This window comes from Callithrix jacchus, chromosome 5, assembly GCF_049354715.1.
Source record: "Callithrix jacchus isolate 240 chromosome 5, calJac240_pri, whole genome shotgun sequence".
NCBI lineage: Eukaryota > Metazoa > Chordata > Mammalia > Primates > Cebidae > Callithrix > Callithrix jacchus.
The window spans coordinates 19,402,605-19,423,280 of record NC_133506.1 but is presented as its reverse complement, the minus strand read 5'-3'; the positions used below and the strand labels follow the sequence as shown (position 1 = coordinate 19,423,280).

The 20,676-nt window shown below is 36.2% G+C and overlaps 1 long non-coding RNA gene across 2 annotated transcripts in view; it reads right to left on the bottom strand.

Moving 5' to 3' along the window:
* The window catches only part of LOC144582456 (uncharacterized), a 623,889-nt gene that overhangs the window by 282,077 nt on the left and 321,136 nt on the right, over positions 1-20,676 (bottom strand). The gene's annotated exons all lie outside the window — the stretch shown is intronic.

Here is a 20,676-nt window from a genome sequence, read left to right as displayed (position 1 = left end):
GGTATGACCTCTCTCAAGGACAAGCTTGCCCTTTGGCTCAGGCTCTTTTGAATTGCTGTAGCTTCTAATTGCTTGGAATCAGTTTTATCAAAGAGAAAGGAGCAACCAAGGAGAAGCAGACTTCTTTGTCTAACATTGCACTTATGGCAGGAAGCAAGCTGATAAGTGGCAGTACTTATAAAGGAATGTTATATTTCTTCTCAGGGATAGACAATGCTTTTGGGAAAAAGGTCCCTTGTAACTGCTGTTAGGGAAGTGTTGCTCCTTGATTTGCATAAGCCATAGGCATCTCCTTTGAATTTTATCAAAATTGCAAATTAAGAAGTACAGAAACATGGATTGGGAATGGCTAGATTTCTGAGGCACAGTAACAAAGTACTAAAGAGCCTTGATTTGAAATAATCAAATGTATTTGGGATTTCCATGTTTTATATTTGGGGACATTTATTATTTTTAGTGTGTGTGTGTGTGTGTGTGTGTGTGTGTGTGTGTGATAGTCACATTATATATAGATATCCTATATAATTTTAGTTTATTTAGGTTGGTTCCATAGTGCTATATTGGTGCATGTTTTTGCATTTGCTCTTAGAAAACAGGGCAATAAGTATGAGGCAATTCAGATATAATCTGTGTTGCTGTAGCAGAATGAAAAGCTAGAATTTCTGAATATATTTTAAGCTGCCTTCTACCTTAATGCATTGTGTCACGTTCTTAGCAGTTTCTCCCATAGAAGATGAGCTTTCAACGTGCATGTCGGCTTGGGGGAAATCATACTCCTATGTATTAACTGCTGACTCCTTTAATCCTGTTAGAATTTAATTTCCCTTGATTGAATATGGTGTTATCACTAGGTGCTGAGTGGTCCTTTCCTATCAGTACATATAAATCCTGTTAGTCCTTCCCAGATTCTGGATGTTCCAGAGCCTTCTGAGGTCATACTGTTCTGAAGGAGAATTTGCTTTCTGATTCATCCAACAAAGAAAGTGAAAGTTAAACTTTTTGGCAAAGATGTCTTGTTTGTGTCTAGCTGAGTTGTGGGACTGAGGCTCCATGAAATAACAAATTCAAAGACTTTAAAAAGCCTTAAATTAAAATGTAAGATGTTTTTCATTGATTATCAAGGTGCTTACTCATAAAAATCGGCACGATTCTCAATTCTTCCAATATTACTAAACAAAGCATGTCTTTTAATATGTGTGACCTGCTTTAACTGCTTGTCCCAGGAAACTCTTTTTAGCAATTATTGGGATTTGCAGTGAAATCAATTCTTGGGGATCTGAGGTCTCTGGTTTCTTGTGAGTGATCTGTTGTGCCCTGCCTTCCTCTTTCTGCTCATCATCTGTTGGCCATTTCCTGCTAATTATCTTCCTCCACTAAACAAAAGAAAGCCAATTCCATTCACAGTCAGATTTGCTACTTGTTAGCACCCCTAATTATTTTTTGAAAGTTTGATTTAAGAAGAAATTATTGGATAAATTGAGGTGTTTGTGGCATCTGTGGATTTCAGGCATTAATTAAAATCCACTTTTTTAACTGACAATCAAGGGATGGGTGTAAATATTGGTATTTTTTAAAGCTTTAACTATTTCACTGACATCATTTTAGTCACCAAATGTGATCCAAACATTCTGCAGCATGTTGTGATTTAAAGGTAAATAAGATAAAGTACTTTCTCTCAAAGCAATGAGTTTACTGTCAGTTTTTTTCAAGGATCACAAACTGAAAAGCATTCAGGACAACTCTATAAAAGAAAATTGTGTCAGAGCAATGGTGCGAACCTAGGCCCAACCTAAAAAGGAAGGAACTAGCATTGTTAAACACAGCCATTGTTTCTGTGTAAGACTGTTATTTTACTGCTGCCAGAATTTCTGAACTTTGAAAAAAAGCTGGCATTTGAGATTTGTATGCAGTATTTTCTAATTTATAATTAAACGTTGAAATTAAAAAGACATTTTAAAGTTATGGATCAGGTTTAGCCTTTTGTTATACCCTTTTTCAAAGAACAGTTGTAGATCGAATGATCACTGCAGTTGACCGGGCACCTTTTTTTGTGTTAGTTTGTTTTTGTTTTTCAGATGGAGATTCACTCTTGTTGTCCAGGCTGGAGTACAATGGTGCAATCTCGGCTCACCACAACATCCGCCGTCTGGGTTCAAGTGATTCTCCTGCCTTAGCCTCCCTAGTACCTGGGATTACAGGCATGCGCCACCACACCTGGCTAATTTTGTCCTTTTAGTAGAGACAAGGTTTCTCCATATTAATCAGGCTGGTCTCCAACTTCCGACCTCAGGTGATCTGCCCACCTCGGCCTCCCAAAGTGCTGGGATTACAGGTGTGTGCCAATGCACCCAGCCAATAAGACACTTCTTATTGCCTGCTGCAGAATTGATTTTCCTATCTACCATTGTCCATGTATCATATTGACCTGAAAGTTAATATTAGACACGTGGCTTATATGAGATATGCTAAATCAACACAGAGCATAGAAAAAAAGGAGATATGAAAAGCCAGAGCCAGAGAGGGGCACAGAAGCCATGCTAGGTTATTGTTAGCTCAATCCTCATACGTTCTTGGTTACAAAAGAAACTCTGTAGCAAAAAACAGATTATCAAGAGGAAAATAAATAGATGCTTATTAACATGTATAGATATATAAAAGATACCCAGAGAATGAGTAATCTCCAAGAGGTGTCTTTGACTTTCAGTGGATATACTATCTTTGACAATGAGCAGTACAGTTTTAGAGCAGTGATACAACAAAAGCTATTTAGATGTGGGAAAAAGATATAAGGCAAATATTAAACAAAAGAAGTCTAGAAGAATTAGACTAAACTGAGTCAAAAAGATGGCAATCAAGGTTAAAATGAGAGAGATCCTTTGTATAATGATAAAAATTATTTTAAAAAGAAAATATAAAATTCTAAATACTAATTTCTCAATGAAAATACTGATGGAAGCTGAAGTTTTGTTTTGGTCCAGATCTTGGTGCAGAGGAGTAGATCACATGTTCATTTAGCTCACGAGGAAAAAGTGGGAGACTGAGGTTCAGATAGGCTGACTTTGGTTTCTCCATTTAGTTGTAAACATTCATTATAATGTGACATGTTGCCGTTTATTATGTTTCTGGTTACACTGATTTATGAATTATATTCTCTGAAAAAGTCAAAGCATTATAGTCACAAAGCTTTGTAATGAATGAGAGGTAACATGATACCTAATAATACAGCTTCCAAATGTATAAAATACAATATAATAGAAATGATAAAAATAGACTAATACACAATGTAATAGAAGTAAATGAAATAGATTTCTACTTGCAGAAGATTTTATTACAATTCTGTCAGTACATAATTAAATAAGTAGACAAATTTAGGAAGGCTATAGCAAAAGTAAATGATATGAATAATAAATCTGACCTAATTGGCATGTTTACAATATTATTTCTAACACCACCTTAATTAATGTTATTTTTAAATGTATACAAAACATTTATCAAAATTGATGTTATTCTTGACAAGTCTAAACAAATTGAATTCACAGGACTGAAACTGTACATAGTATGCATTTTAGTCAGAGTAGAATTCAGCTCAAAATCAGTAATCAAAAAAAGAAAGTGTGTGTGTGTGTGTGTGTGTGTGTGTGTATGTAAAAATTACTATACTTTTAAATTACCTATGGGTAAATGAAAATAGAAAGTAGTTTGAAATGAATGATAATGAAAATGGAAAAAATCAAAATGTATGGAATATAACTCAGTCGATGATTACGGGGAACTTCGTAGCCACATGTCTACAAAAGAGAAGAAAAAACTGAAAGCTAATGATCAGGTATTCATCTCCGTAAGTTAGAAAACAGTAGCAGATTAAGTCAAAAAATGGAAGAAGAGAATAAAGGCTGGGGACAAAATTAAGGAAATGAAAAGCAAATCTACCAAAAGTTGCTTTTTTGGAAAAACTGATGAAATTGCTTAAACCTCTGGCAAGGTTCAAGTCAAGAAACAACGAGGCATAAAGCACCGCATGGTAATGAAAACCATGGTCAGTAAATGAGAATGAATATTAGGAGAATAATATGAAAAACTTTCTGGCAAAAAAAAAAAAAAGATACAGTGGATAAACTCCTGAAAAAATAAATCTTACCAAATCTGATACAACAGCAAAATAGAAAATTTAATGATGATGATAGTTATCTAAAAGTTATCTAAGAAAGAGTCTTTTCACATACACACAAGAATCAAAAAACAAAAAACTTTCGACTTCAAATTGCTTCACTTGTGATTTCTATCAAATGTTTAAGAAAATAATAAGTGCGATCATACAAAAGTTATTCAAGATAATAGAGAGAGAGTAAACTCACTGGGCCTCTTTTTATCAAGCCAGCATAACCTTGATACTAAAACCGAAGGAGGATGTTAAAAGAGAGGAAAATTATAGGTCAGTTTTTCTCAGGAACATTGATGCAAACCAAAGCAAAATAATAATAAGCCCATCGATACAGTGTTAGAATAAAGGGACAGCTTGACAAAACAGAGGTGGCTCTAAGAATGCATGAGTAGTATAAACTCAAAGCTCACTGTGATTCGCCACAAAGAATAAAGACTAGATCATCTCAAAAGATGCTAAGAGAGCATTTAATAAAACTCAGTATTCACAATAAAAACTCATAGATGCTGGTCACAGTGGCTCATGCCTGTAATCCCAGCACTTTGAGAGACTGAGGAGGGAGGATCACTTGAGGCCAGGAGTTCGAGACCAGCGTGGGCACCATGGCAAAACCCCATCGCTATAAAACCTTAAAAAAAAATTACAGCTGGGCGCGGTGGCTCAAGCCTGTAATCCCAGCACTTTGGGAGGCCGAGGCAGGTGGATCACGAGGTCAAGAGAACGAGACCATCCTGGTCAACATGGTGAAACCCCGTCTCTACTAAAAATACAAAAAATTAGCTGGGCATGGTGGTGCATGCCTGTAATCCCAGCTACTCAGGAGGCTGAGGTAGGAGAATTGCCTGAACCCAGGAGGCAGAGGTTGCAGTGAGCCGAGATCGTGCCATTGCACTCCAGCCTGGGTAACAAGAGCGAAACTCCGTCTCAAAAAAAAAAAAAAAAATTAGCCAGAAATGGTGGCGCATGCCTATCGTCCCAGCCACATGGGATGCAGAGATAGGAGAATCACTTGAGGCCCAAAGTTCAAGAATGCAGTGAGCTATTATAGTGCTATTGCACGACAGCCTGGGCAATAGAGAAAGACTGTCTCTAAAAACAACAGCAAAGCAACAAAACTCATAACCAACTAGGACGAGAAGGGAACCTTCTTTAATTTGATCAAGAGTTTCTAAACAAGCATTCTCTGTGATATTTAGAATGAAACCAAGATAGCAGCCATAGTAACTGCCAATCATCTTTGCACTGGAGACCTAGTCAGTGCAGTAAGAAAGAATAAAATAAAAAAGGTGAAATAATTGGAAAGAAGAAATAAAATATTCATTTGCAGATGAAAGTGTTGTGTATATAGAAAATCCAAAGTAATTTATAGTTTATTTGTATTAAAAAGTGGATATAACAAGGTCACTGAATGCTAGATAAATTTAAAGAATAATTTCAGTCATATATTCTGTCAAGAAATAATTAGAAAATGATTACTCATAATTGATAACTTTCACATAGGCATTGAATATGCTGCAAAATTCCTGCCAAGTTGAGGGAAGAGATCATACAATCAACGTGAATACCATTCACACCTTTGGTATGTTTATGCTTTTATTCCTGAAGCATATTTTTTGTTGTTGCTTTTAATCCAAAAACGCAGGTATTTTACCAAAGCCCTCATAAACACTGTAACTTAAACAGTTACAATGATACAGGAATTAAGGAGAAATTATGTAGGCAGATTGTGAGGGTAAGAAAGTCCTTGATAAGGTTTTCCTTTTACTAAAAAGCAGCCCCCAGATCATTTTCTTTTCTAACACAGAGCAGCCTATAAAGTCAAGCTGCAGACATAGACAAGCAAGCTGGAAGCCTGCATGGGTGAATGCCAGCAGCTGTGCCAGTAGAAAAGCCTATCTGGGACTAGGCATGTTCAAAATGGCAGCTCTATGTTCCCTTCTCCTGGCCACCCACGTGTACAGTAAGGAGCAAACAACATGGCACTGGCCAAGTGGAAAGCCTATTTGCATAACTACATTAGGGTGGGGTCGACAGCCTTCTCATGCTGTGTAAACATCACACCTCAGGCTATGTAAACATCACAACCAATCTGTGGGCCCTATGTAAATCAGACGCCACCTCCTCAAACTTGTCTATAAATTCAGGTGCACCAGGCAATGACACTGTTTCAAAAAGAAAAGCACCTATTAAAAACCTAATGAAAGATTTAAAAAATCTCAACATAGAAAACTTTGTTTTTTTGAGATGAAGTCTCGCTCTGTCACCAGGCTGGAGTGCAGTGGCACGATCTCGGCTCACTGCAACCTCCACCTCCTGGGTTCAAGTGATTCTCCTGCCTCAGTGTCCTGACCAGCTGGGACTACAGAGCCATGCCACCACGCCCAGCTAATTTTTGTATTTTTTAGTAGAGACAGGGTTTCACCATGTTGGCCAGGATGGTCTTGATCTCTTGACCTTGTGATCAGCCTGCCTTGGCCTCCCAAAGTGCTGGGATTACAGGCATGAGCCACCACGCCCACCCTAAAATACTCTTTAAAAATGGAGAGATCTACTATTTCCTTATATTGAACTCAACATATATTAAGATGTTAATACTCCTCAAATTTTTCTAAAGGTCCAGTGAAGTCCCTTTAGGGATTGCCACATTTTCTTGTATATATGTGAATAGGAGAGAGTGATTAGGGATAAAAATAGAATAATTTAAAAGACCAGCCTTCTGGGTATGAAGGCTTACACTATTTGTTATCAAGATTAAACCTCAGTAAATAAATCAGAGTAGGATTGTCTGAAGAATACATAAATAGATCAATGAAACAGAATATAGAGTTCAAAAACAGACTCATGCATGACAGCAGTTGATTTATGACAAAGGTGACATTGTAGACTAGTAAGTAAACAATTTTTTTTTTCCAATTACTGGTGTTTGGTCAATTGAATATCCGTATGGAAAAATACAAATTTTCCCTTACCATCATCTATAGAAAATCAATTCCAGGCTGATCTTGATCATAGAACAAAACATAAAGGGTAAAACAATAAAGTTTCTAGGACATAATGCAGGAGAATGCCTTGATCTGACTGGGGTAGGAAGTCAAGGTGCTTTTTAACAACAACAATAAAATAAACCAAACATTTTAAACAGATGCTTCTAACAAAAAGCACCAACCATAAAGAAATAGATGAATAAATGTGAATTAATTAAAATTAGAAACTTTTATTCATCAAAACACACAAAATAACAAAAAGGCAAGCAAGAGAGTGAGCAAAGACATCTGCAAATCAAATATCTTGTATACATAAAGGCCATTTATTCAGAGAATAGAAATATTCTTACGAAGCAAAAAGCAAATAATCCAATGGAAAAATGAACACAATTCCTGATTTTTTTTCACAAAAGAAGGCTATCCAAAGGGCCATTCAACATATTAAAAAGTACATAACATCATTAGTTATGTGGAAATACAAATTAAAACAATGTTGAGATACCTATCATTACACATACACAAGATTGCCTAAAGTTCTTTGAGTGACAATGTCAAATGTTGATAGATACATGGAGAAAATAGATGGATCATACATTGCTAGTGGAAGTGAAAAATGGTACACTCGCTTTGGAAAGTGTTTGGCAGTTTCTTATACAATTAAGCATATATTTACCATATAACCCAGCAATTACATTCCTAGGTATATACTCAACAGATAGCTATGCAGACATTTGTCTGCGTGTGGTTGCTCACACCTGTAATCCCAGCACTTTGGGAGGCTGTGGTGGGAAGATCAGTGCAAGATCAGTGGTCTAGAGTTTGAGACCAGCCTGGGCAACATGGCAAAATTCCGTGTCTACAAAAATTTAGCCAGGTATGGGACTACAGTGTGCACCTGTAGTCCCAGCTATCTGGAAAGCTGAGATGGGAGGATCACTTGAGCTCAGGAGGTCGGGGCTTCAGTGAGCCATGATTGCACCACTGCACTCAAGCCTGGGTGATGGTTAGAGCAGCATTACTTGTAATATCTCCAAACTTAAAACAAGCCAAACGCCTAACAATATTAAAATGTAGAAATAATTTGAGTTATGTTCATATATCCAGAACTGTCTAGCAATGAAAATGAATGAACTACCATTATTTGTAACAATTTGGATGAATCAAACATAAACAAAACAGAGAACACATAGTATGATCCCTGTTATGTGAAAGTTAAAGACACTATAGAAAATACTTTATTTGGGGAGTTACATTGGGATCAGAATAGAAGCTTATGGAATGTGGAAATTCTTTGCTTCGGTCTAGGTAGATTCACTTTGTAATAATTCATTGAAATATATACATAGGCTTTGTTTACTTTTCTTAATGTGCAAGATGCTTTCAAGATTATTTTTTAAATTATTTATATGAATAAAGGTATGTGCTGAAGCTCTTTTACAAGTGTTAAGTCAAGGTTTAAAAAAATAATTAGAATATTCAATCTCATTAATAAAACAAATTATATGTGATTATAATAAAAACAAAATTAAAAATTTTAACATAAATTATAAATAAAACAAATTATATATGATAATACAGTAGTACATAAAAAATAACATAAAAACATAATTGCTTAAAAATATTTATCTTTTCTCAGATTTTACATTTTTATTTTGTCTCAATAATGCACAATCTACTTCATCAAGTTCTATATTAAAAATTATGAGTATGTATGTAATCTATGTATTTATACATATGATACAAGTTTTAAGTAAGAAGTCTTCACATGTCTACCACCTTGAGAAATTTTCAGGGGGCACTTTAAGAATATTTGTTAAAAGCCACGATTTTTAATTAAAATCTTACTTTTATTCAAGTAGTAAATGTTGTATTGGTTTTACAAGTAATATTATGCTATTTTTAAAAACTTATGAGGTTAGAAAGACTCACATTGAAATTATGATTGTATTCTTACTGGTTTTCTATGTTAAAGGTTTTAATATTTCTTCTTATGTCTTCATCAATAAAAATGTGCAATAATTATCCCTAGTTACTAATATTATGGAGTAAATTAAATATCATAATTGATAGTACTGAGCACATACCTGGCACATAATATTGATTGATAAATGTCACCGTTTTTATCCAGTCTTTTCTTGTTATTCTGAATTACTCTCCCTGAATGTGTTAAGATATGTTTGTATGAACTCTACCGGGGTGGATATGGAAGGATATTTCTCAACATCCAGAACATGTAATGCACCTCCCCATCATTACTCTCATTACTCTCTCCAGATACATATATATATATATATATATTCCCAGATTTTACATATATGTGTGTGTGTCTGTATATATATATAGTGTCCATGTATATATATACACACACACATATATATAGTACCCATATAGTGTCCATATGTAGAGATAGAGATAGAGATAAAGATAGATACATAGTGTCCATGAGATCTGTGGCTGACATAATTTCCTAACTGCTGGTGACATTTTCGAAGGTGGAAAATATTGACATATTCTATTGCCAACTTGCATTACTATTTTTTTATTAAGACATATAAACTTAAAAAAATAACATCATGGTGATATTTTTTAAAAAGACCCCATTGTTTCTTGCTTTGAATCTACTTCCTGTCCATTTCTTGCCTGTTGAATTTAATCTGCCTATAAACTCCATGCCTAGAGAAAGCCAATACATCTTGCCAAATTATTCACCAGGGTCAATTCTGCATTCATCTTTCTTGAATTTTACAAAAGGAGTTTGGCTTCTTTCTGTTTCAATTTCCCTGTATCATTACCATTCAATTTTTGCATTTGACAGCCTTGCAGTGGGTCTGGATTAATAGCCAGCATGATTTGCCCATGTTCTCCAGGACTACTGCTCTTTACTGTGAAATTAGAGTGGTTTTATTTTTCTGCAAAGAAAATAGAATGTGTATAGTTCATCAAGTGACACATGATATCACACAGATAAGTGAAAAATTAAGCTACATTATTTCAAATTATAAACCTTCATCCTCTAATAATAGTATTAATACTTAGATATATTCAACATATTTTAGTTGAAGTGAACCAAAAATAAAATTTCCCTTTTACAGGAAATCACGACTTTACCCAAATAGCAATATTACATTTACTTTAGGAACCATGACTCAGTGGCTTATGAGGAAGGCATGGGGATTATCGTAGCCTGAATCCACCAGCCTGATGAGCTGCTGTTTGCAGGTGACTACTCTCCACTTTCATCTCAAAATGTTCCCCAACTGCCTTACAGAGTCCCCCATGACACTGCATCAAGGGCACTCAGTCACTTCATGTTTCTGCACCTGGCCCTCCTCACTTTTCCATCCAGCAGTTTTCTCTTTCCCCATAATTATTCATAGAAAAACCCTCGTACTTAGATATTAGCCACATTCATTGGTTGATGTTACCTCTAAGTCTGAGACACAGCCTTTTCTGCATCTCTTTGCCCAAGCACAGGCGCAGGTCCTATCCTGAGTCCTCAGAACACCCAGAGGTCAGGATGTAACTTCAAAGGAGGCTTTCCTGAAATTTGAAGATAGTGGGAGAAGTGCACAGCAAAGAGACTATGTAACACCAACAAGGCAAGCACGGCTCCATCTGAAATCTCTGCTTGCCCAGGCACAAGTTTATTACACTCCACACCCACCAGAACATTTTCAGGCTTCTCCAAGTTCTAGAGTCAGAGCCAAACAAACAAATTTAGATTTTTTAGAGAGGGGAAGACTCTCATACGCTCTTCTTTAAAATCTGAATGGAGGCCTCAAAAGAGATTGTTCATATCCAGGCTGGGCACAGTGGCTCACGCTGGTAATCCCAGCACTTTGGGAGGCCAATGTGGGCGAATCGTGAGGTCAAGAGATCCAGACCATCCTGGTCAACGTGGTGAAACCCCGTCTCTACTAAAAATACAAAAAATTAGCTGGGCATGGTGGTGCGTGCCTGTAATCCCAGCTACACAGGAGGCTGAGGCAGGAGAATTGCCTGAACCCAGGAGGCGGAGGTTGCAGTGAGCCGAGATCGTGCCATTGCACTCCAGCCTGGGTAGCAAGGGCAAAACTCCATCTCAAAAAAAAAAAAAAAAGTAAAAAAATTAAAAAACAAAAATATGTCCACATCCTAATTCCCAGAACCGCTGAGTATTATGTTATATGTCAAGAGAATAAGCATTACCTTTCATGGCAGAAGATGTGATTATGTTGAAGATTTTTAGAGGAAGCGTTTATCCTGCATTATCTGGGTGGGCCTACAGTTTGATCACATGTATCCTTATGAGAGAGTCAGAAGAAGTTTGAGACAGACTCACAGAGGAGAAAATATTCAGAAGACAGGGAAAAATGACAAACATAGGCAGAGTTGGGGTGATTTAGCCTCAAGCCAAGAAACATCAACAGAGGCTGGAAGAGTCAAGGAACAGACTCTCCTCTTGATTTTCTGGGGGAAACATGTTCCTGCAGACACCTTGATTTCAGACTCCTGGTCTTCAGAATTCTGGGAGAAAAATGTCTGTGGGTCAAAGCCAAGAGGTTGTGGTAATTTTTTTACAGGAGTCCTAGGAAATTAATCTCTATTTTCTTCTTAATTAGTCTTCCTCCTCAAAGCTTTATTCTTTTCCCAAAATTAACCCCATCTGTTCCAGGGACAGAGTTCAGCACACTCTGGATAAGGATCTGGGCTCTTTTCTGTGAGCTTAAATTATTCAATAAGACTTTGAATTTGTGTGGCTATAGCTCAGGTCATCAGAGTGTTTCAAATAGTAAAAGCAACTTAGATGTTATTTCCTTTATCTAGAAAATAAAATAAGGTTTTGTATAGGCAATGTTAACAGGTCCTCATCCTGGATTATGTGTAAGGACCATGCACTGAGACACCAGCATTTTGCTGAGGTTCAGTCTGTTAGATACCTACAGAGAAATCAAGGGAAACTTCTGTGAGAGAGCAGAAGGCCTGAAGAGACTTCTAGATCTCTGTTTGCCCTTCCATCATCCTTCAAAGAGCCTAGGATTGGCATTTTTAAAAAAATGAAACTGTACTCTTATCTCTTTCTTTCTACAATTTCATGCTTGCCAGTATCAGTCAGGCTACCCTTACCTTACTTCAGAGGAAGCAAAAACTGGAGAAATTAATGTTACACAAAACAAAACTATCAACTTATATGCAGAAAAAAATAAGAAAAAAACAAAAGGCACAGGCATGGATTAATCTTTTCATAAATTTATGATTAAAAGAAACTTTGATTTTATTATAGATTTTATACACAGAGGAAAGAGAAAGAGTGTGTGGTTTTATGTGGATAATTGATTACCAGGATGATTGACTAAGGATGATTAATCAATTCTCCGTTAGGAGAAACCCAACCCAAAGGACTTTGATGGGAGACTCAGAGAAGTACTCACCTTTGCTGTATTTCCCCAAATCTTGGTTTAATGGTCCTATCTGTTACCACTCTGTTGCATATGACCTGGGATTAGCACTAAAACTAGACATCCATGTTTTCCCCACTCTGGGTCTCAGTTTTATGCATTGCAAATCTGAATTTGAAACTCTGTGGTGGACTGAAGAGAGGCTGGAATCAGATAGATGTGGGTTCAAGTTTAGATTTAGCCAGTTAGTCATGTGGGCTTGGAAAGTTTTTGGTTATTTACCTTCTCTTTCCTACATTTGCTTAAACTCTAAGAGAGCAGAACTGCTGTAAGAGATAGATACAAGATGTTTGTAATCCTGCTTCCCCCCCCCACATAGGTGCATAAATCATAAATGAACATAATACTCTGTGTTTTACTATGTATGTACAATAAGAACTCTAGAGGGTAGTAATTATGAATACTACTTCTTATAGACCAGGGTCAGCAAACTTTTTTGATAAAGCACCAGAGAGGAAATATTTTAAGCTTTCCTGGTTTTGTGGTCCCTGTTGCAACCACTCAGCATGGCTCTTGTAATGCAAAAGCAGCCAAAGACAATACTAAATTAATGGAGGGTGGCTGCACTACAATAAAGATTTTTTTAAAAACAGGCAGCATTTCAGATTTGGCCTGTGGGGCAGAGTTTGCTGGCCCTTGCTATTGACCTCCTCAGATCATAACAGTAGTGGAGTTCAGTGGAATATAACTGTCTCCTATATTGTCAACCTTAGACATTACTCAATAATTCTTGAATCTCAACTTCTTCTTAATGATTCCCTATGAGAATGAATGTATTCATAATTTCAGCTGTTGTATACTTACTGGTATAAAGATAACAAGTTAGAATGTTACCATTTAAAACATACATTATTAATTCTTCCATTTGTCGTACCACGTCTTTCCACTTTTTTTTTTTTTTTTTTTTTTGAGAAAGAGAAACAGGTTCTCGCTCTGTTGCCTAGGTTAGAGTGGTACAGTGGTACGGACATGGCTTACTGCAGCCTCGACTCTTAGGCTCAAGTGATCTCCAGCCATAGCCTCTAGAGTAGCTGAGACTACAGTTGTGTGTCACCACAGCCGGCTACTTTAAAAAGAAAATCTGTAGCTATGAGTCCCCGCTGTGTTGCCCAGGCTGGTTTTAAACTCCTGGGTTCAGGTGATCCTCCCACCTTAGCCTCTTGAGTAGTTGGGACTACAGTCATGTGCCACCACACCCGGCTCATTTTTACATTTTTGGTTGAAACAGGATCTCGCTATGTTGCCCAGGCTGGTCTCAAAACTCCTGGCCTCAATCAATTCTCCCACCTTGTCCTCCCAAAGTACTGAGATTACACTCAGGAGCCATTGCGTCTGGCCTATGTCCTTCAACTTTTAAAGAACCTTGTTTCATTTTAGTCACCTAACTAATTGTGAGCCTAATGTCTATTTGACATTATTTTCCTAAACGAATGCCTTTTGAAAGGTAAAAATCTGATAGGTATTCTTGTGAACACTCAAATCCCTTTCCAGCATCAACACACGATATTCTCTTGGACTCTCCCTGTTATTAAAAATAGTTCTGGGGAGTAACCTACACATAGTAAAGTCTGTGAATCTTAAATCTCAATGAATGTTACATATGCATGCACCTTGTAACTACCCTCTTATTAACATTTTCTTTCTTGCCTTACTATTTTCTAAAAGTACTAAATAAATTGATCAGGCATAGCTTTCTGTTCCCCCCCAAAAACCAAGTCCCACCTCCAAGTGTTCTGTTCAGTGAAACATTTGATGAACCAACCTTTTGGCAGAAAACCCACCAACTTGCCAGGTGTGCAAACAAGGTTCACTCTCTGTTGTTTCCAAGGTCATTCTCCTTGGAAAGACTTCCCATCGTTGAAGGACACATTGGCAGGACTCCAGTGCACAATCCAGCATGCACCATCAGCCAGATGATTTCACAGTTTTGCCAAAAGTTTCCCAGTTTTGCCCTTGAATGACTACAGGTTTTTAACAAATCGGTTTCAAGCAATTTGTGCAAATTGAATTTTATATCTTCTTAAATAAAATATTTATAACAAAAATGGAATGTATTTTTTTAAAAGCAAAGAAACTGTACTTGAAAGGCAGGAATTTAATGATGAATCGCTATGAAAAATGAGAATAGTGTTTAAGTAAACTTTTAACTCTCGATATTCGCAAATGTCCAATTTGTTTTTAAGTGAACTGCACCTATAGTGTGCATGATCGTAAATCATGCTCAAAATTTCTACATATTACTTTAAAAGAACATTAATTTATGTTACTAATGCCATTTTTACATTAAAAATATTTTACTCGAGGTGGTGACACTTAACCACTGTGTTAAAGATTTAGAATTTAATCCAAGGAATTAGAGTGGCCATGCTACACGTATTTTCTGGACAGACGTACTTAATGATGGCTAATGTTTGGGGTCTAGCACATTTATAAGACTATTTAATACAGTACTGCAGGCATAATGAAACACTCCAAAACACAGTTGTTTAAAAAAATACCAATTGTCTCATAATTTTCTGACCATTTGCTGGAGTTGTCTGATATTCCCAGGGGTCATGTATACATCTATATTCAGTGGGAGGGGATCTAGCTGGGGACTCACTGCACTAAGAAGGTCTCAGCTGGGGTTACTGCTTTCTGCTCCACATGCTTTCTGATCTCCCATCAAACTCTTAGAGGAAAGCAGAATCCTCTAAGTCCTCTTGAGGTTTAAGTGTAGAAATGGTCATGTTTTGCCATATTTTATTAGCCAAGCAAATGAAAAGCCTAGCTCTGATTCAAGTGGTGGGGAAACAGACTCTACCTCCTGACGGAAGGAGCTGCAAAGTCACATTACAAAGGAATAGAGTGGGTAAGGAATGTGGGGCATTTATTTCAGATATTCTCCCAAACGTGTGTGTGTGTTTAAATATTTATTTGCACACATTATATACTCAATATAAATATTATTTACATATTTTATATCATAGACACAAGTGGTAGCATTATATATTTGTAGTATACAATGATTTACTCCAATGGTAAGTTTTCCAGATGTTTTAGCATCTCACATAATGTGGCCATATTTCCAAAACTTGCCTATCTCAAAAAAACAAAAACAAAAAAACCTAAATGATTTGGACTTTTAATTCTGGCCAAGATGGAATAATAAGGACCAGATTTATGCTATCACCTGAAACAATTAAAAAATAGTCAAAATATGTAAAGCATAATTCAAGAAATTGAATATTAGTCAATAAAGGACAATAATCTTCAAGAGAGAGAAAATGGCCAAGGTTAGTCCTATGATTATCCCAGCTGTCTGGAGATTTTCCAGTCCATGGTACAGGGAAGGACAGCATAGGATGAGACTAGTAGATTTCCTGAGTTGAGAAGATAGAGTTGAGAGTCTTCAGAGACGAGTGTAGTTAGAGTTTATAGGACAGAGGACCAGACAGAAGAAACCTCAGAACAGAAAGAATTTGAGAAATAAGCAGACAGTTCCACCTGAGTTTGGCTGCATACTAACAAGTGTATGTGTGTGAAGAAACAACTAAAGATGAAAATTATAATATCTGAAAAAAACATTATAATGGTTACAATCAACAGGAGACTAGACACACAGAAGGAAAAATTAGCAAACTTTATCACATAGCAATGGAAATGATGCAAAATGAAACAGGGAAAAAGAAAATAACAGCAACAAAAACAGCATCAGTAAGCTGTGGAAAATTATATCTATGCATGTGTGAGAGGGAAGTGGCCAAAGAGATGAGAAAGGGAGAGCCAGAAAAAGAATTATTTAAGCCATATGACTGAAAATTTTCCAAATTTGATGAAAATCTGTAGATCTGAATAGCCCAAACAATCCAAGAAGTAAACATCAAAATATATTATAATCAAATCACTCAAAATTGGTAATAAAAAGAAAATGTTAAAAGAGTCAGAAGAAAAAGACATATGACATATAGAAGAAGAAAGGTAAGGATGACCATCAATATATAAAAAAATGACATGTCCTTACTGAGTAAGGTTTATCTTAAGAATACAAGATTGGCTTAACATTGCAAAATCAATGTATGTTACCATATTAGAAAACTAAGTAATAAAAAACCACATGACAATAGATGCAGAAGAAAACATTTAACAAAATCCTATACCCAGTCATGATAAAAACTCTCAATAAAGTTGAGATAGAAGGGAACATCCTTAACCTAATGATGTATGAGTTAGGTTAAGGGCATCGAACAAAAAGCTCCAACTCACATCACACTTAATAGTTAAAGACTAGACGGGCGCGGTGGCTCACGCCTGTAATCCCAGCACTTTGGGAGGCCGAGGCGGGTAGATCACGAGGTCGAGAGATTGAGACCATTCTGGTCAACATGGTGAAACCCCGTCTCTACTAAAAATACAAAAAATTAGCTGGGCGTGGTAGTGTGTGCCTGTAATCCCAGCTACTCAGGATGCTGAGGCAAGAGAATTGCCTGAACCCAGGAGGTGGAGGTTGCGGTGAGCCGAGATCGCGCCATTGCACTCCAGCCTGGGTAACAAGAGCGAAACTCCAACTCAAAAAAAAAAAAAAAAAAAAAAAAAATAGGTAGTTAAAGACTAAAGGGTTTTCTCTTAAGATCAGAAAAAAGACAAAGATATTTAGTCTCAGAATTTCTATTCAACATTGCATTTTAAAAATCTTATCAAACCTTTCTAAAAGCTACTAGAAATATAAGTGAGTTTATCAAGATTTCAGGATAGAAAATTAATATCCAAAAAGGAACGGTGAAAAGGAGGAATTACCAAGAGACATGTCAAAACTTTTGGGAGAGACAGACGTGTTTATTACCTTGGTGCTGGTGATGATTTCATGGATTTATCCAATTTTAATATGTGCAGTTCACTGTATGTCAATTATACCTCAATATAGCTGTTTAAAATAGAAAGTGGTGCTCTTCTAATATATTTTTCAATGTCTCTTTGGGTATTTTGCCTTTAAACTGCACTGCCAAATAGTTTCTGTATAAGAGGAAAGATTATACTCTAAGTTGTAAAATATTGACCAACATATTCATTATTTTTAATTCATTATTTTTTAAGCACCATGAATAATTTTCTGTGAGGAAATAGCCACTTGAGGATACTAGATAAAGTCATACCCTCTCATGGTGTCTGCTCTTAAGAAGCCTTTATGTAATACATCCATGGGGATACATCTAGTATCACTAGTGCACCGTTTCCCAAAAAGGTTCTTGTCCCTGTACCTGACTGCAGAGGTGGAGGACTGACTTTACAGGATGGGCGAGATTTTGTGTTGCTTAAGTTTGGAAGTAGGTCAACCACAGATCTATTTTGTGAGGCTCTGAATAATAATAATATGAATAACCACTACTCAATCAAAACATAAATTCAAGGAGTCAGAGAATTGAAAAGATTCCTTAGATTGGTGGTTTTCAACTTCTCTAAACATTTTAGAATTCTGTAGAGGTATGTCTGGCTTTTCAATTTTCTACTTCAAATGTTTCTTTTTAAGTATTTTAAATACCTTTTAAAAGGGTTAAAGAAAACCACATATAATAAAATATACCAAATACACTGAGGATTCCCAGTGTTCTAATTTATGCCTTGTGGGTAACATACTTTTGTGCAACTTCTAAATAATAGCCTTCCTGCTGTCGCAAAGACTCATGATATCTGGATTCCCCATATATCTGGATTTTGCGTAAATGTTCTGTGGACATGAAAGGTTGCTGTTCTTCACTGACATTTTGTGACTTCAGGCCTGTGAATGTCCATTTACTTAAAGTTCAATCTGCAGAACAAGTACAACATGCTCTATTAAATACAAGTAAAACAAAGACACACGGCTTAGCATAGCTTCCCATTGTGAAATCCCAATTGACTGTGCAATAATAAGAGGAAATAGAATGCTTCATCAGAGTAGAAATATTTTACACACAATTTTGTATTTATTATATATTTAATGTGCTTTTTCTATTATATTTTAATAAATATTTTCTCTCAGGGTAAAACAATTATTCAAGCCAAAAATCAATTATTAATTAAAAACAGAATAATATTTGAAATTAATATTTGATAATGTGGGTGAAAAATTTGATGCAAGATCAAAAATGATCAAGATGAAACTGCAAATCATGTTTTATGAGCATACTGAAAATAGTATATAAAAGCACACATGTGCAAAAATAATCGTCACATAATCAGTTGTAAATAAAAAATAACTAAAACCATAATGTATCAAGTGTGAATTAACTCCTACACATGACAGGAATCAAGAACCATCTTTCCTTTTTTCAAATTTTACGTATTTGACTCCAAGTTATGATTGGTGATGTTTTCCTATTTTTTTTTTTTTTTTTTTTGAGACGGAGTTTCGCTCGTTACCCAGGCTGGAGTGCAATGGCGCGATCTCGGCTCACCGCAACCTCTGCCTCCTGGTTTCAGGTGATTCTCCTGCCTCAGCCTCCCGAGTAGCTGGGATTACAGGCACACACCACCATGCCCAGCTAATTTTTTGTATTTTGAGTAGAGACGGGGTTTCACCATGTTGACCAGGATAGTCTCAATCTCTTGACCTCGTGATCTACCCGCCTCGGCCTCCCAAAGTGCTGGGATTACAGGCTTGAGCCACCGCGCCCGGCCCCCTTTCACTCTTTTGACTAAATTCTGTTGCTGTAAGTGCAAATTTCCATCATGGTCTGGGCAGTGATGGTGAAGAGGAGGATGACACTATGTCCAAGTTTGTCTGCAAATAGCCTTGCCTACAAGGGCCACTAGATTCTGCTTCACAGAACTTGAAGTTTCATGATAGTGTCCCAGGAATGTTCTTGCCAGTCCTAGGAATCTTACTACCTCATAGAGTACTATCTGAGAATGAGACATAAATTTCCACTATTATGCCAGCCCCAGCCCTCCCACTTCCTTAGCACTGGAGTCTCTCAGCCTCTAAAACAATCTAGCTTTAGAATCCACGAGAGCCACAGCTTGCAAATACAAAAAGTGTCCATTCTTTCCTGGAGCAAAAGAGACTCAGAGAGCAAGACACAAAATCTTCCAAGCTATTTCCAGAACCCAAGTCTATCTTGCTATCTCCTTGTTTGCCTGTACCTGACAAAGGGGCTGGATGGGTCACAGTGACCCCTGGATGTAGGTCAGGCATCTCTCATTAGTTTTCAGATGCATATGGGAAAAATGCAGGTCACTTTGTGACAATAGTACAATTGTTATCATAGCTCAGCTATAGAATTTTTGTAAAATAATCTTGTAGTCATTTTTGCAAAATAATCCTGTAGCTATTCTTATCAAGCAAGTAACAATGTGATATTTAAACAAAACAGTAATAGCCTAAAAATAAGCATTTCTGCTTCATTTAGTAAAATTAAAACATTAAATATTGTCAAAAATTCAAAAGACAATGATATAAACTTATACCTTTATTTAATGTTACTTCTTTTCAATTTTTATATATTTTCATGTACTTAAAAAGTATGCATATATTCTTTCATACATGAAAATATATGCAAATTGAAAGGCAGATTACATAAAACAAACATATTTACACATATATATCCATACACATATAAACATGTATGCATATATATGTAATTTGCTTTGTTGTCTAGTAAATGTAAGTGTGGGGTCAATGTTTTCTGCCTACATTGTGTCTTTTGAACATTACACACTGTCTCTTTCACCTTTTGATTTGTTTATATTTGCTTACAATATTCTGTTCCCATTTTTTTATATCTTGTGACTAATGTAAGGCTGTATTTTGTCATCAAATTTACTCATTTCTGAATACTATGAAGAGGTCTTTCATAGTATTCAGCCTCTTCTCACCCAAGATAACAACTGAAGTGCTGATTTTATTCCATTCACCTTTCTTTACGTTTTCCATTTATGTTACTTTGCTTTTCGAACTTTTACTTCTTGTTTCCTTTTGACATTAAAGTATGCTTTCTAATTCCTATAGCTATTATCTTCAAAATGCCAGCAGTCATTATCAAGCACACATTTCTGTATTACATGAAAGCAAGTTAGCACTTATTTTCCCTTATAAATAAAATAAATTCCCTTCCCCTACAATTCACATTTAAAT